Raw genomic sequence first — 18032 nt, forward strand, 5'->3', positions numbered from 1 at the left:
TGATGTATCATTATACACTGAAACCATACAATTCCACTTCCCACGATGTATACAGAATGGGATTTAATGACTTCATATGAGAGCATATTTATGTTTTCTTCTTTGTTTATTTCCTTTAGAAAACAGAAAAGGTCAGCCTGGGATTTTAAAAAAGGATTTGATGTTTGGCAATTCATCCCCTGCAAATACTTGGTTTATTTGTACAGTGCAGTGCTGTGAGTATTAATAATGCAATGATTCTCCAGTTAAACACTCCCCAATAGCTGATAAAAACAGATTTGTCTTCAACATGCTGGAAGTGTTATCCCCAGAAGCTATTTACATCATCTAAATGTCATGGTGCATGCACAAACACACAAGCTTATAATCCCCATGTGTCTCAATCCTCAACTGTCAAAGTAAAATACAGTTACTACATTCTTTGAAGTTGCTCTTATAGGAATATATTTAGGACTTTAATCTTTACTCAAGTGAATTACAGTAATTACTTTAATTACTTTTACTTTTAAGAATGATCTTGAAAACTTCTTGTCCCTTGTCCTGCGCTAACCAATGGTATTACCATGTTCTCCTTTAGATTAAGGCAACATGAAACTTTTAACTTAAATACATTTTAAAAACAGCCAGTTCCACCTAGTTTGTTTTTCACGGTTGTGATTTTACATCTCCTCATACATAATCCCAGCTTCAACTACAGTAGCACAGTACACTGTATATTTCTACCCATGTCATTTTGATTCATCAAATGAATGTTTGTGTTGTGTTGTGTGTGGGTGTGTGTGTGCATGTAATGATTACTTATTGATCAAAATGATCTCAGAGAGACAGGATCTATGGAGCAGTGAATGACAGGATATGAGGCCTCTCATAGTGAATCTGCATTCATTAACATAATCAATTACTGTCACAAGAATGCTTAAACACAGCAAACACAGACAGGCACACAGGAACTACAGTGTTACGGCCTCTCAATCCACAAGCTACATGGACTTACATCGCACATGTATATGTACATACTATACATGTATACTGTATATTCATGTAAGGATAACACTTCACCTTCCTGCTTCTAAAAGAGCCACAGAAGTGATTTTATGGAAAAGGTAAGACATGTCATTATTGATTAAACATATCTTCCCTAATGGATGATGACTACAAACTGAGTGTGTGTGAGTGTGTGTGTGTGTGTGTGTGAGTGTGTGCATGTGGGCTGACATCCTGCCACATAAAATGATGTCTCCTGGTCCACCCCAGCTCTAAATTAATGAGCTATTAGACTGGTGGAGACTAAAGTATAATTTTGACATTAACAACACCCAACACAGAGAGAGGCCAACACACATACACACGCACACTGGCGTGTGTAATAAAGTGTGGATCCTGTTGACATCTGAGAGGGGATGGTGGTAGTGATGATGATGATGTCAAACTGACTTCCTGTAAAGCAGCTGGCCTGGAGACATTATGAAAGGCACACATTTCACAGACTTAAAGGAACAGTCCACCAAAAACTGTGGTGTGATTCAAAGCCGACTAAAGCAACAAAAGAAAGAAACTTTGAGAACAATGCCTATTTGTTTCTCTCGCCAAATGTTTGATGAGAAGATTGACACCTGTTAGTTGTAATTAGTGGTCTCTGGTGTAGCTCTGGTCTGGCTATTTTATATTCTTTTATTTTAAAAATGTCTTTTATGATAATTAAGCACACTGTATCAATACAGTATCTCCCATACAGTGCAGTCTGACATCTGGAAACGTTTCAGTGATATAAAGTACTTACAGTGTCACTCTGAGGACCCCTACTTTTTCCACTGCTTTTAAAAACCATTGCAAATCTGTAATCAATCTCTCCATATTTGACAGGTACAAAAAAAATGTGTGTCAATCATACTCAGGCACCTATTCTTGCATCACAAAAGCTATGTCTCGGTAAGTAGCCGATGTCTTCAAGTCCATACAGCTGTTAAGGACCTAGTTCAAAGTCACTGGTCATTGGTGTCACAGATGATGAGGAGCTTAGTAGCCTAAACTCAGTTCAATATGGTAGATTTCTTTGTGCGACTATGTGAACATCCCTACTCTGAAATGGACAAAAAATGAACTCAGGTACAAAGAGTGACTATAATCCTGTGGGACCTGATCACACACAGTGTTGATAAGTTGCTAAGGCAGGAGGTTAATTACTTTGCACCTGCCAACAAGACTGGTATGGTGAGATGAGACATGGCCATTATCAGAGTAAAAGACTGCCAAGTCCACACCTGCATTGTTGTGGAGAATACTCTTGCCAAATTGTCTTGGACAGACTTCACATTAGCAGCAATGGAAAAAGAGTTTTCAGTGGGTCTCACATTATTTAGGCTGGAAGCTGCTTGACAGTAAGGAGTGAAAAATTGTACTTTCTTAGACAAAAATAAAAAAAGACAAATGATCATGATATAAAGCAATGGATGAAGACACAGGAACCAAGTTTAGCTATGTTATTCTATCGACTCCTGCACTGTTGTAATATTTATGCACAGTTCTCACAATGAATCACCAGGCTTCCCATTCATTCTTAAGTCACCCATCCGTCTTATCCATCTTCTCTCTGTTTGATTTGGAAACACACTTTGGTTATTTTGTGTAAATTATGTAATTGAGGTAGCAAGAATAGACACAAAGGAGCAAGAAATAAATAAATCTGCAACACCCTCGACTTCTTAGAAAACGCTGAGCCAAATTTCACAGCAAATGCAGCCAGACAAAGCTGTAGATGTTTAAAGACTCAGATTATGTTTGGTGCCAGGTTTTATATACACAGAGTTGTGAACCCAAGTGAACACTTGGATGGGTAAATTCAAGAAACAAGGGCTGAGGAGAAAACCTCAGACATATAAAAACCAGCAGAGGAAAAACAACCGAGAGATGAAAAGCAAGGACTGAAGGTCAGGACATTCTCTTTAAAACATTCTGCTGTCAAGCATTTACATTTCTTTGATCTGCCACTTAAAACCTTTTCTACTTATTGCAATGAGAAAGTTGGAGGAGTGATTTGAAGAACAAGCTTGGGAAAACATGGAATGATAAAATCAAAGGAAGTACAGTCTGGTAACACACAAAGTAAATTAAATGAAAGCATCAGCAAAAAGGTTGACATGGGTAATTAGTGAAATGCCGGTTGGAATAATTAATTACTTCAATGAAAGTGTACATGGCAACAAATGTTAGACATTCAGCACACTCAAGTTTCTATCTTTTCCTTATAAACACACCTTTTTATCTTCAGTACATGTCATATGAACAGGGAGAAACATGTTAGTGTATTTCCAGGTGATGCAAATATTTTCCACTCATTGTGCACAGTTTGATAATGTTATTGCTGTTTATGTTCCCAAGTGTGATGGAAAGATTCTGATAAAATCTATGACATACTCCAGGACACTGGGGCAAATTCCCTGTTTTGTCGCTCTCTTCTGGCCATGCTATCTTTATTACATTTGTTGATTGCTATCATGGCATGAGCTACCACGATCTGATAAATTACCCTCTGCATTATTTCCTGTGAATCCTAAAGACAGCTACTACATAGAGAGGCCATACCAGAGAATAAAAACAATAAATGGCTATTGTAGAAGAAATGTCACTCACAAAGATCGAAAATGAGTTTTCATGAACATCTTTAGGATTATGACTATAAATCACAAATTAACGCTGCATTAGAAAATCATCAGGCTCAAACTAATTGAGATGCTGCACATTCACTTAAGTTTGATAAATGAAACCAGGTGCTGATGTTGTCACCTGCAACTTGTTAAAAACTTCTGAAATAAACAATAGAAAAAATACCCATGATTTTACTGAACATCAGTAAGCGAGCCATAGAGAAACCTCAGGATTTATTGACAGAAATGTAACCTACTGGGGATGAGACGTCTCCCTGCTCACTGGCTGTTAAACTCGAGAGGTGGAAAAATACATTACAGGAATTGGCAAAGAAGCACAGCTTGTCACACCATATGCAAATTACGAGCATGTTTTGTATGCATCATTTACCAATCAGATTGCTTTGCTGAGCCAACAAGTGTAAATTAATGAGGATAAAATGTGATCCTTTTTTAAATTTCACTGGTGCAACAGGGCCTTGTTAAAGGGAACTTAAGCGGTGTAGATTTAATCCACAAACCTGAAGTCAATTTGCTCCAACAATTTCCATAACAATGTCCTCTTCTTATGATGGAGAACAGAGGGTAACAATTCTGTCACTTAAACACATCTGTGGTGGACAATGACAAAACAAAAGACAAATGACTGAAAGACAATGTAGGAGAGTGACTTGACATGTCGATGCATGACTCCAAATATGCAGACCACGTCTCTATTACAGATCCTCTCAGCAAGAGCAACACTATTTGAAGAAATAAATAGACTGCAAACAAAATCTCCACGTCTGGACAGAAGAAAGATCAACTCGTTCAAGGGACAGACAGGGCAGATTTTAAAAAAAGCTAAAGATAAGGAGGATTCAATAAGTATCAAACAGGATTTTTGCAGGCAAAATAAAAATTGCCATTCACGGCTTCTGAAATGACATCTTTTCAGCAATGGCAAAATAATCATGTTCTCTTAGGCTTCCCACTAAAAAAGTAATACTTTACCTTTTTTCTTTTACTCACATAACAACTTTGGAGACTCAATAATAAACAATAGAGTGGAAAATAGTTGAAATCAAACTGATTTTTTTCAGTGGGTAATACAAGTTTAAAAATACCATCTAACTTTTCAACTTACACCAATCAGAGAAACAATTTTCAGATGATTCACATACAATAGATCTGACGTGTGTTTAAACCCGATACCTCTCTGACACATAGCAACAGATTTAGACTGCTTCTATTTTTGAGCCTAACTATTAGACAGTCCTGATGCATGTCTGCTGCTTTTCTGCTCTTTCATTGGAGGTACACATGGAAAAACATCCTTGAGCGCACTAGCAATACTTCACACCCTCCTCCTCAGGAAAGACACATCTCATCTTGCTCGAGCGAGGAGCACAATATAATACACTACTGCACACTCCATATATCTACATTAATGTTCTTTTAATGCACACATAACAGTTTCATTCATCCACAATGCTGTTTTCTTTCTGGTCTGTTAAATTGTCTCCACTGTCTGATTCATACTAACACATCAGACCTAGTACATTAGATAGAACTCAGTGGTTATGCATACAAATCCTGGTAACAAATAGCAGTCGTTGCTTTCACAATGATACCACCAGCACAATGATAATAGAGAGAACTATTTGCATACAAATCAAGAACCTGAGAAGAGCACTGAGTAATTTAAATCTCCATTAGGTATAAACAGATAACATTATCTTTGCTGCATTCAGGGGGAAATTTTACGACTGCAGAAATTAACAAACACGTTTGCCTGCCGAAGTATCCTTGGGTAAGACGGAACCCCAAGTTCCCTCAATTTAAGTTGCTTTGGATAAAGAAAACGGAAAAAAATACAGTCCCATACATAGTATTGTGTTTAGGGTTCAAACTGAGAGAGACACTTGCATTTTCCCGTTTTAACACAGCTAATTATGACTTGATTTCTTGATGGTAACTTCCAACCAACCACACACTGAGTATTAAGGCTGTTTATTTAGCCAGGGAAGGAGACAAAGACATGACAGAAATCGACTCTGCTTTTCTAAGTTGATCCCATTCTGTCAGAGCATTCTTTATTTCCTCTCCTGTCTTCATCAATATCTCATCTCTCATGTGGGAGCCAACTGTATTTGAATCACAGCAGCCTCAAAATCCTAATAAAAGACAGCATGTTACTGCAAACATGGATTTACAGTATATAGTATTGGGGTATTATAGAAGTAATATTGTTCACAAATGTGTGAAGAGAAGCTGTGTCTCAATTTGTGTGTGTGTACTGTACATATGCAAGAATATATAAATGTTATTTGTAAATGAGAAAAGCAATTTGCAAATGCATATTTGCAAGTGTACTTACATTTGTGAATGTGTGAAAGAATCTGTAAATGTTTAAACAAATATCTACATGTGTACTAAGATTTGTAAATAGGTATACAAATGAGTAAATGTACGGTAAGATTCATAAACGTGTACATGAATCTGAAAATCTGCACTGAGATTTGTACTTGTACTTTGATAAATGTCAACACTCACTTAATATAAATGGTGTTTTATTAACAAGTGAAAACTTTAAGTATTTCGCTTTAAGAGCTGAAAAAACAGATAATTCTTTATCTCCACCCGAGGTGTATTTCTCGGTCGGCTGTCTTTTTGTCATTTAACTTTGCTACACTTCTGCTGAGCCTGGGATCTCCAAATATGTGTGAACATCTGTCTGCAGCTCAAGGTCTTCTTTGCCGTGAGAGAGACAACACTGATGTCACATGCAAAAACTTCTTCTGAATAATGACACAAATAACAATAAATAGTAAGTTTATCCACTACTTTGTTTTGCTTCCTTGTTACATCATTTTGTCTGTTTGTTGACTTGTAACATCTCAACAGGCTCATTCTGTGTTAAGTCTTTTGAAAAGTGCCTGATAGAGTAGGAAATGTAAAATGAATTATACAGGCAGCAAAAACAAAACAATTTGTACTACGGAGAAAATGAAAATGAAAATAAGAGAACAAGCTTCTATTGCACTAGAAAATAGCTAGACACAGCTGGAGCAATAACAAATCTGTCAGGTCACTATCATAAGCCATAATGTCTTTCCCACTGCTCCATGTTCTTTTCTCTGTCCCTGAACCTTATTTGCTCTATTTATATGATAAACAGGTCATTATACTGGATCACTGCATAGATCGATAAATAGATATGAAACTCTTGTCAGGTCTTCTCAGAGAATTGCTGTCATGGATGAAGAGTACCACTGTGTGTTAGGAGGAAAGAGTGGCGTAAGGAGTGAAAGGTCAAAAGAAGGATGCGTAATAAGGATCATCAGCCGATATTTGCCAGTAAGCGTGAACAAAATATGGGAAATACTATAAGGTTTGCTGTCAACTGACCACTGCAGAAGAGAAAACTGCTCCTGGAAAATGTCTCAGAAACCAGGTTTGTTTGTTGAACTCCATTTCTAATGTAAAGTAAAGTTGCCACTGAAGGTTCAGTTTTTTCAACTGTGTTCTGCACTATAACTACCAGAACTCCTCCACGCTGATTATTCATAACTCAGTGAGTATTTAACTCAACCACAGAACTTTTTTTTGAGCTGACATCATTTGGCTCTTTAACTAATATTAGCCTCCGCACTTACAAACTGTCCTTGCTTCAATCAGTACTCCAATTCAGAAACAATAAACTAATTCTTTGGACTATACAGCTTTCCAAAAGCACAACACGTGTCTAAGACAGCTCAACATCTTGTTTAGCAGCAGTTCATTCAAATCACCTCACTGTAGCTTGGCTTGTTTATATCTGCAGTGTTAGTGAATACTGTGGTGAATTGAAAAAATGTAATACAGCAGGCTTAGTGTGTGTGTAGCTGTGTGTGCATTCTAGCCTTCACAGTACACTTTGTGTGTGTGTGTGTGTGAGAGAGGGAGAGCTTATCAGGACTAGCATACTGCCATGTAAAACCCACTCACACGTGGTATCTATCACCTCTGTCCTAAGCCTTCACTGACTCCCTTCGGTGACTTGACTGAGCCACTCATTGACCTGCTGGCCATTTTGTCTGATCAAAGATAACAACTTCCAGAAAAGGGGGCATGGGGCAAGTATTCCCTGAGTGAGGAAGCCTCGAGGACAGCTTTGATCAGACAATACCTCACCATCAAAGCAGCGCCAAGAGCATCTACTCAGAGCATCTGTGTGTGTGTGTATCTGTGTGGGCTCAAACACACCCTCCCTGCCCAGAGAGAAACACAATCTACCACGGGCAACCTCTGTCCCGTGGTGACACATGGAGTAGTCTTAAAAGCGTGCAAACTGGCTTATACAAGTGTTGAGTCACACCGACGCTGCCAATTACTTTACTATGTAAAAACATGCACTGGGTGCTAAGTTTTAGTACTTGAATGGTACATCTTAAGCTAAGTAGCTGCTTGCTAAGGGCGAGAAAAACAATCCTGTCCAGACGTCACTGCTCCTTAATCTCCCAGCTGTCTGGAAGTAAACACTTTTGCATAAATGCTGTACTGAATTGACAGCAATGGGGCTGGGTGCAATATTTCTGACAGGAAAATACCTATCAAAACTGCCAACACCTTGAAGCTAATGAAGCACTTAACTGTGCTCAGTGTTAACCACAGGCAACAGAGCTGTCAAATCAAGGGTCAACAGAACACCAAAAAACATGTACAACTGTCCTTTACACATACAGTATATATAAGACATGATGTTTAATTTCAGTATAATTTAAATAGCTATGAAATAGTTTTAATCATTACAATAAGATGTTGACCTTATCACTTGAAGAGAGACAGAGGGCAGAAGGTGTCATTTTCTTTTTAAGTTTAGACTCCATATTACAACTTAACTAAGTTATCCACTGTGTTGAGAAGGTACTTCAGCAGAAATGTATTCAATTTTCTTCCATACCAAACAGTTTCATCATTTTCCTCCTCAATATTCACAGACCTACATAAATTTGAATGTGTAAAAATGTTGCCTGCAAGGAAAAGTACATTGTTGAAATGAGCTCAGTGTGTGCCCCCTGCAATTACAGAAAGTGTAGTATAATGAAATATTAAGGGTGCTTTCCTTGAAGAGAGGATCTGCAGATCTGGGAGGGACTGAGAGAAATGCTTTTAAATATAGCTGTTTTTAAATTATGCGCTGCAGGGGATCGTGAAAGACCCAGTTTGTCCAAATCACCAATCATTATATTACATATTACACTGTCAATTATATATTGACGGAGGGATAGAGAGGTAATAGAAAGTGGAAGAAAATAAGCATGCTGCTTCAAACTCCTCTCTTTGTGCTCCATGGTGGTTGTTTGTAATTTCCTCTTGTTAGTGGTCGTGATGTGGAGCTGCCTGTGGTGGTGGCATTAACAGAAACATATTTTTTATGATAACAATGTATCATGGGAATGTGAAAACAAAATGACAATGTGAAAGGTGCAGCTTATAGTGACGAACCTACACAGTTTCAACCCAGTGTTATGCTGTCCAGTACACAGCTTTACTGTTTTCATTTACTTTCATTGCTCTCACGGTGTCAACACAAACAGAAGTAAAAGACAGTGAATATTGGATTTGATTTCACAGCTTCTTACTGCTGCCCCAAAGTGGCCAAAACGTCTCTTTTTGCACTTTTAAAGCAACGTTATGTAACAATTTTGCCTTAAAATAACAGCTTCAGCATCATTTTGATAGATCACTGACTTGTAATAGGGAGAGTGCGTCCTCTGTCATTCCCACTCCGTGCCTGAACGCCTGTTCTTGCTCTGTGTGACTTTGGTGAGCAGGTACGATCTTTTGCTAACTGAGTGTTAGTCAGCAGCTTAAACTGCAGAAACAAGTTTTTGCAAAAGCAAGTTGCACTGTCGTGATATTCCATCAATAAATTCTTGTTTCTGGTAAAGCTCAGTGAAAAAAGTGTGTAGCAAGTAAGGGATTAAATATAAAACACTACCAGAGAGGCAGAGAGATGGTCGCCCTTCCGTGCTCCAGCTGGGTTCAGGATTTACAGCTTGTAATCTGATCAGACTTGGTGGAAGAGAGATAACAAAAATGGTCCAAGCTACTTTCAAGAAATGTTCGAAAAATGTAACTTCCATTGAAACTGCTACCAGGGTTATTCCTACTGTAACAACTACTTTTAACACCTGAAAATGTTCCGCTAATTCAGTCTGAGTCTGACAATATCTCACCCAGGTACATATCTAATACTGACTACTTTGTTGTAAATATAACCATTATTGCATGACACCAATGTTTTTGGTCACCCCTAGAGTATTAGAGCAATTTGCAGCACAAACTACTTAATAACCTCATACATTTTATTCTTTTTAGTGGTCAAATGAATTAAAGGGCAAGCTCTCCACTCCAACAGTGGAGCACCAGAGAAGGAGTATAGACTTTAAATGACGTTTCCATAGTGACACAGTCCCCTCAGACGTGAGTGAGAATACAGAAACTGTAACATGGGTTATGGAGACGCTATCACCTTGTTTCCACACACAAACACACACACACCCTTTACACCTATCTTTGTGGGGACCTGTCATTGGCATAGCCCCTTACTCTTAACCTTAACCATCGCAACAGAAAACGTAAACACAATCCTAATCCTAAATCCAAGTCTTATCCCTCTAACAGCCAATAAAACATGGTCCAGGGGTCCAGGCCCCACAAAGCTGTCAGACCCCACAAGTATAGTAGATTCTCCATTTAAGCTCACACACACACACAAACACACACTCTAAAGAAGCCTGTCTCATTTTTATGTCTCAATCGGTCAAGCAGTTTCATTTCAGAGCCTGGGTTTCTCTCGTTTTATTACAGTTTCTACCAGTATAGGTCTTGCCCTCTCCAGCTCTTTCACTCTCGCTCTCTCTCTCTCTCTCACACACACACACACACACACTCAGTTGCCACAGCCTGTCTACAGTGATCCACCTGGGGCCACTGAGTTTGGAAGGTGACATTTCAAAAGCAAATGATTATTCATAGGTAAGCCAGATCGCAGCCAGCGCAGTAGGAAAAACACACACGCCCCCCCTCCACACACACATACAGTGGCTAACGTGCCTCTTGTCATGTGATATTCAGTAAGGAGCATGAGTTCTGTGTCCATGTGGTGAATAAATGAGGTGGAGAACCGCTGTTGGCTGCATGAATCATGGGGCTCCACTGGACCTTTGCTACCTGCAAAGCCTGTCAGGATCTAACTGCAGGGAAAACACTACTTCTTTAGTACACATACACACACGCACAGTGGCACACAGACACGTTCAGTACAGCCAACAGGCATGACCACCATCACCCACCACAGTGAAGGATGCTCATGCTGCAAGGCTGAAGAACCCTCTCAATGGCAGACACATCTGCTTATCTGCACGTAGTACACTGAAGTAATGAGAAATTAATCTGAGATTAGTCCATGTTTATGTGGATGAACATGCTCCCAAAACCTTTCCCTGACTTCAGAAAACACTGCAGAGCACTCACAAGTTAAATTAGGATCACACACTCTGATCTTGGGTTTTTTAAGATCAAACAGTAACATTGATGCATATTATGTCATGTAATAAATCAATAAGACCTGTGCACTGAGGTTTGCCAACAATGTCAGGACCCTAACTTTGGAGGCACCCACATAGTCAAGCAGCATTGTGTCATTTGAGGCCGTTAGCACCTATCAGATGGATGCTTTTCTACAGACCGTACATGTTGACGCCGGGAGATAGGACTGTGGTGAACATTTATCTTGACAAAGTGAAAACCTGTGATGACACACGTCTTGATGGCCAGGTGCAGGTGTTCTGAAACACAGTGTATGCTGCTTCAGTCCCATCAAATGAACCTACCTGTTTTGTATTTCACTACACCTGAAAACACGTCACAGGTGTGATAGCTGTGGTTAATGTTGCTAATGACACCTGTATTATTTCATCATGTAAGCTGAAAAACAAAGTAGGTCACTAGAAAGAAACACAAGCCTAGTTTCCATCCACATAATTTGTATTATTACTGTGAAAAACTGAATTTGAATAGCACAATTTTAAATTGAATTTATTGGTTTGGGATTGAATTGCAAGAACTTCATTTCAACTTCATTTTGAATTGCCAATTATTCCTTTTCCAGCCACCATTAAACTAAAAGTAAAATAAAGAGATTCTGATCTTATTGTTGAGAGAGAAAAATGATCAAAATGAATGCAGCAGAACCAGTGATACTGTGATACTCACATTCTTCTTCCTTAGCAAAACCTATCATCAACGTAAACAATGCAACTCTCGTCAAGTTGCCTCTTTTTTTAAATAAAAATAATATTTCAAATGTCCTCCAACCACAACAGAGCTATTTTTCCTCTCCTCAGACACTTGGGCCATTCACAGATGATATGAGCAGAGAAAATCCTCCTATCATGACCACAAGTCTGCATAGGCAACTTGCAAATGTGAGCTGGCATGTGTTTTGACATGAAAACCTGAATCTTAGTCTGACTGGATCATCTCTCATCATGTCCTTCAGAAGAATTTAGTCATAGAAATGATGGATTCATTCAAAGGAAGAGCAAACAGACGTTACCTCTTAAAATGTCAACTGTGATAAATCACACAGGTCTTCTGCATATTATGGTACTCAATGCCATTCTGAACATGCAAGCTTAGCATCAAGCCAAGTGAGCTAGAAGTCACATTATTCTTTCCTTCAAACAGAGTAAGACGTTTATTTACAGAACATAAACGCTGAAGTGAAGCACCTCGTTACTGGTTTGATTTTTCATGTATAGCTAACTCTCCTGTGTAATTACACTGCCCACCACCACACACCCACACACAGGTTACCACTGTTCCAATACACAAATATGGGACATATTTAACAGCCTCTGTTTGATACCAGAGAAACTTCTGCTTCATTCTGAGCTCATATATCAAACAGCAGAATGAGATGGAGTTTCAAATAATTAGATAAAAACTACAGGTGGCAGCCTCCTGTTGTGTTTCTTTACACAGGTAATGACACAGCTCATCATCATTCAATAGAGCTTCTATAGTTTCTATTTTTCTTCATGATTGCATTAACAAGCAATGATTGCATTTACAGAGAACATTGTTTTTTAATTATTTCAGTATAATTCTGAGACTGTGGTCCAGCAATTTATATATTGACAGTTTTTATTGCATATGCAAACCACAAAGGAGGCATTTAATTTACTAATTATGTTTTAACGACTGAAAACTAATCTTTATAAGCACAGTTTGTTATGATAACCTGTCATCCTTACTGGCTTCCCTAAATATAGGCAATGAAACTGAATAGAGGAAAGTGGAAAATCAAGATGCAATCAACTATTATCCAACACCATCTCATCTTTCTCTGTGTTTCCCTCTTTTTAGACTCTGTAACTCTCTCACTCTGTCTGTCTCTGTCACACAGGCACAGCAGGAGAAAAGAGCGTCTGTCTAATGACGTGAGCACACTAAGAGGTGGTCTTGATGTGAGGCAAAGGGCCATTACTAATGCAGTGACTAGCATCATGCTCTGCTGACGCACACCCCCACCCACCCACCCACCCGACAGCGACAGGACATTTTTTTGCTTTATTTTTGTTTTCTTTCTGTCAAACAGGCACATGCACCTGGAAGAACAATTCACCTGTCTTGTGTCATTATGTCATTACACTTTTAAGGAAAGATCGTGCAAATAATAGAAGATTATTGAGGTTCACACAATTTGTAAAGCTCAGATTTGCTGGAAATTTCCCGGGGCCCCAGAGAAAAGGTGCAGCTGACACCTGTGTATTAAAATGGAAGACACTAGTTTGGAAAAGAAACTTTCCTTTCCTTGCACAGCAGACAAAGCTTGAATACGCAACAAAAAAATGCAACTGAGCTGCATGAACACTCAACATTCATAAATCTGTTGACTTTAGACTGGAGCTGCAACTGCATCTATTAATATGAAGATAATTTCACTGATTAATTGTTGTCTACAAAATTGTCACAAAGAAGTGAAAAACGTCTGTTAATGACATCTTTAAATTACTTTATTTTAACAGTCCAAAGTCCAAGGATACTCAATTAATGGTCACAGAAAATCATAATATGGCCACTTTGAGAAGTCGAATCAAGCAAATGTTTGGCATTTCCTTCAGTGGAGTCATTGATTAATTGGTTGATTCTTTTAGCTCTACTTTAAAGCATGCAGTTTTTAGGTTTCTATTTGGTTCTCCCAAGTAACACAGCAAAAGCAGTGAATTTACCTTCACTTTACTACACTTAAAATATGACAATGTATTTTGATATACTGACCATACAGTTAGACAGTGACTGAAAAAGAGGAGCATGACATCTGGTACTTACAGCCAAATCATAAAGACAGATTTTTAGAGCACAACTTAGAGCTATAGTCATTTCATCTGCGAACATGAAATGAGCACTTGGCCCAGTCAGTGTGGTAATCTCTGCATCAAAGAGACAGCCTAAATGGTTTGTAAAATCAATAAACAATCGAAGCTCATTTGAGAAGGCTGAGAACTGAACTGCGTCTTTAGGGATCAGTAATCAGCCCGTGGTACAGGCAGTCCCTGCTGCTGATTGCATAATCAGCTGCTTCCACAGCAAATCAGATACTAATTACATGCAGACTGAGTGCAAACTGAATGAAAGGTGCTGCACTTTCTTGTACCTAAATGTGGGCCGCAATCACAGATGGTTGTTACTTGAGCACACACCTGCGGGCACACAAACAATGCACCCGTACACAAACAAAATGAGAGGGTAGCCTGTGGGAAATGTTCTCCCTTAAACATGCAACGTGTATCACTTTGTTAAAGTAGTGTTGCTTCTTAAAGCAAAGGTAAAAGTTCCTACTAACCCAGGAACTAAAACAGATTTTATGACTTTTAGTGGAACTATTAGTGGAACTGATTTTAAACACTGGCTGTTTACAGGTGTTGGGTAGTGATTTGCAAATGTAAAAAACAATGTGGACGGCCTTTTGTGGCTCCAGAGGCAGTTGTGTGAAGTCTGATAAATTAACTCAAGAAGAAGAAGAAGAATATATGGAATAAATAGGATGGTGGATCCACTGCATCGACTTATCTTTTTTTAAACTGTTCATCATGAGTCTGACAATGTTATTGGAGCTCAACGCTAAATCAGTGCAGTGCTCATTAGCTCAACTTTGACAGTTACACCCTGTCTACATCAGATGCAGTCTGATGGAACGGACATGTTTCCATTTTAACTGTTGCAACTGTCACCACCAGCCACGTAGCAGTTCACACTTAAATCACATCACTGCTTATAAGCATCCTTTTTTGGCAAGTTAATTACATTCACACTTGCACATCTAATTAGTACATGGTTGTGTATGTGTTACAAGCTCTGTCAAAACACCTGATCACACAGGTGTTAAAAGGTCCTGGTGTTTGGAGTCCAGGTTTTTACAGCCTGAATGTTTACGGGTTTATGAATTACACATTTCCCATTATCACTTTAACACCTTTAACTGGGGCTGCACGATACTCGACAAAGTAAGAGTAACTTTTCTCATTTCTTCATTCTCGGGATATGAGAACACAGTTTTCCTCTCACAGTGTTTAGGCAAATGGTTCTACAGCAAAATACTGCTTCTATAATCTCCCTGTGCCCATGAGAGCCCGTCGGTATGATGATGCACTATATGAAACTCTCATTTTGTTTGTTTGTGTAGCTGAGCAGCAGGGATTTTCTAGTAGTTTTTGTGACCTCGGGGGCTCATCAAATTGTGCAGTGGTGTAACTTTTCAAGTAGTTGTACTTTATGAATTTGTGATGTTACCTTGTGTGCTGAAACTGAGGAAAAATTACAAATGCTCGAAAGACTTTCCAGCTGATGCAAATACAACATAAAGGCAATGTGGAAAAGATAAGCTTGCACAGAACTATGAATGAAAATTATGATTTTAATACGATTAGATGTGCTGCCCTACCTCTAGCCACGAACACATGCTGCATAACTAAACAGGACTGTCACGGGACTGGCGTTGTTTTCTGTTTCAATTATGGAGGTTTGCTTGAGAGGATGAAACTATAAAATTGAAGAGTTGAATAAATCATAAAAATGATGACATCACATCACAGGCTGCAGTTTTCTTACTGGTTGGCTTGTTGATGAAATTACATTTGAGGTTACTAGGATAATTACAGAATGTTCTCTTATTTAAATGCTACATGCAGTGCAGTGCAGAAGGTGAAAGGAAAGAAATAAGAAGAGGTGGATGTAGGGATAGAATAAGACCAGAATAGAAACATCGGAGAGGAAGTGAAAGAGGTGACCTACCTGATCGATAGAGACATGGCAGGAAGGAATAACGCACACAGTCAAGAGACACACGTACACACACATAATGAATGGATTAGCGCTTCATGACTAGGCAGGTAGTCAATGCGTGACTGTACAATACCCTAGGTGATATTTTAATCAGACAGTCTCTTGTCAGTCGCAGGTTTTGCAGAGAGTTGCCAAATCCGAATTCCCCTGACAGTGGCAGCAGGGCATTACGACTTAAAAAGCCTATTTTTTCTTTTTCAACACAGACTCAACTCTTAAATCTTAATTTAAGCAGCTTTACACAAAAAAGGTTTTAGTGTTTTAGTGATTATGTAGCTGCTATTTCTTCCAATCTCCCTGTTGATCCAGTCTAATAGCGACCCCAACTGCCACAGTAGTTCACAGTAGTAGTGCATCTGTCTGCACTTGGATCTTGTCTGCCATCCCTGGTGGATTTTGAACAGATGTATGCGCTGTGTGCAGGAAGTTAGCGTAAAAACAAATTAGCTAACATTTTAACAGTATATGTAGCTAACATTGGTAGCATATTAGCTGTGTAACACACAGAGTGCATGCATAGTGGTTCATACATCTTTGAAGAAAATATTTCAATACAGGCACAACTGTCTTTCTCAAGGACACTTTAGAATGTACACAGAAGGAGGTGGGTATTAAACTGCTAACCCTGAACTGTACTGTACTGTAGCCTCGAGCAACAAAAAAAATCTCTGGTACCACCAGAGTGCAAAAGTGACGACACAAGGCATCTTCCTTTCCTCTAAACAGACTCTAAACAGCATATCAGAGGAGACATGTTGAGTCACAGCTCCTTGGGTTAGTCTGGAATGACTGAAAAACTGATGTCTACATTTTGTCCTTAGGAGCAAAAACACATTCTGTCCTTGGGACTGTGGAGGCAGGCAACAACATATTCCTGCTATTGAGAGATGATAACAACAATCAGTGGCAGTCAATGTTCCTGGTGGACAAGTATTCAAAATTATACTCCTTCAAATCTCTGTTTTCTGATGCTGTAAAATGCCTCTGAGGAACATTCAGCGTCCCTGCGTCTCCTTTTAACTCAAACTACTGATGAGATAGCATATCAGTGTTTCACCAGCATCATTCATTAAACATAGACACACAGAAAGGGGAGCACTACAGCCCAGCCAGACGCCTCAGATAAGGAAGACATGACTTATTCACAGGCCAACATAAATCACCATAGCCAACTAGACGGAGCAGAGAGAGACAACCTGTACTCATTAAATGGTCACTGTGCTCCGCGATGCACCACACGGGAAGCCGGGTGACCAGTGACGTATGAAAGGTGCTGCGGAGAGTAATGACGGTTCAGAGATGCAATTATGCTGGCTCCCTTTTTAAAAAGGCAGGTGGAAGAATGAGTCAAAGAGCATGAGGCAGAGAAACTTTGCTGAATGAAACTGGATGCACACAGAAAAGATGAAAGCCTCCACGGCCAATCAAAAGAATAAATATATGGCCTACAAAAGACTGAAAATAAAGGAATAAATAATTTAAAAAATGAGCAGAGAGTAAATAAAGGGCTTTAAAAGTGTTTTGATGCTGGTGTTTACATGTGTGCACATATGCTTCATTTGTAAAAGCCTTGCACATCGAGTGATTAATTGGATTATTAGTGGTAACAGGTTTGTGACAGGTGCACTCAGAGCTTTTCAATTGGAGCCATTCTTCTTGGTTAGAAAGTGTCCACATGAATTAATGTGACTAATGGAATAACACAAATGTGTACGTGTGTGAGCACCTGTGCACCTGTTTCTGTAAATAACAAAGACATTTAAAGTTCTATGAAAGCAGACAAATGCCAGGACAGAAGGAAGTCGTCCAGTTTAAATGACAAAACACACCGTTTGTAACTGCCCTCCAGAACGACATGTTTAAGTGTTTCTTAAGGTGATATCCCTATCAATAGGACAGTATTATTTGACAGTGTTATTTTGTAGTGAGAAGCATTACAAAATAAAATGGGGAATGTTGGTTCCTGGTTCATTAAAGGCGGTTATTTGAAAGTTGTTCATGCTGCCAAAT

The 18032-nt window shown here is 38.9% G+C and overlaps 1 protein-coding gene across 3 annotated transcripts in view; it reads right to left on the minus strand.

Annotated features, from left to right (window-relative positions):
- The window catches only part of LOC108902060 (zinc transporter ZIP11), a 115811-nt gene that overhangs the window by 69828 nt on the left and 27951 nt on the right, over positions 1-18032 (minus strand). The window lies entirely within an intron of this gene.

Source organism: Lates calcarifer, linkage group LG23 (genome assembly GCF_001640805.2).
Source record: "Lates calcarifer isolate ASB-BC8 linkage group LG23, TLL_Latcal_v3, whole genome shotgun sequence".
NCBI lineage: Eukaryota > Metazoa > Chordata > Actinopteri > Centropomidae > Lates > Lates calcarifer.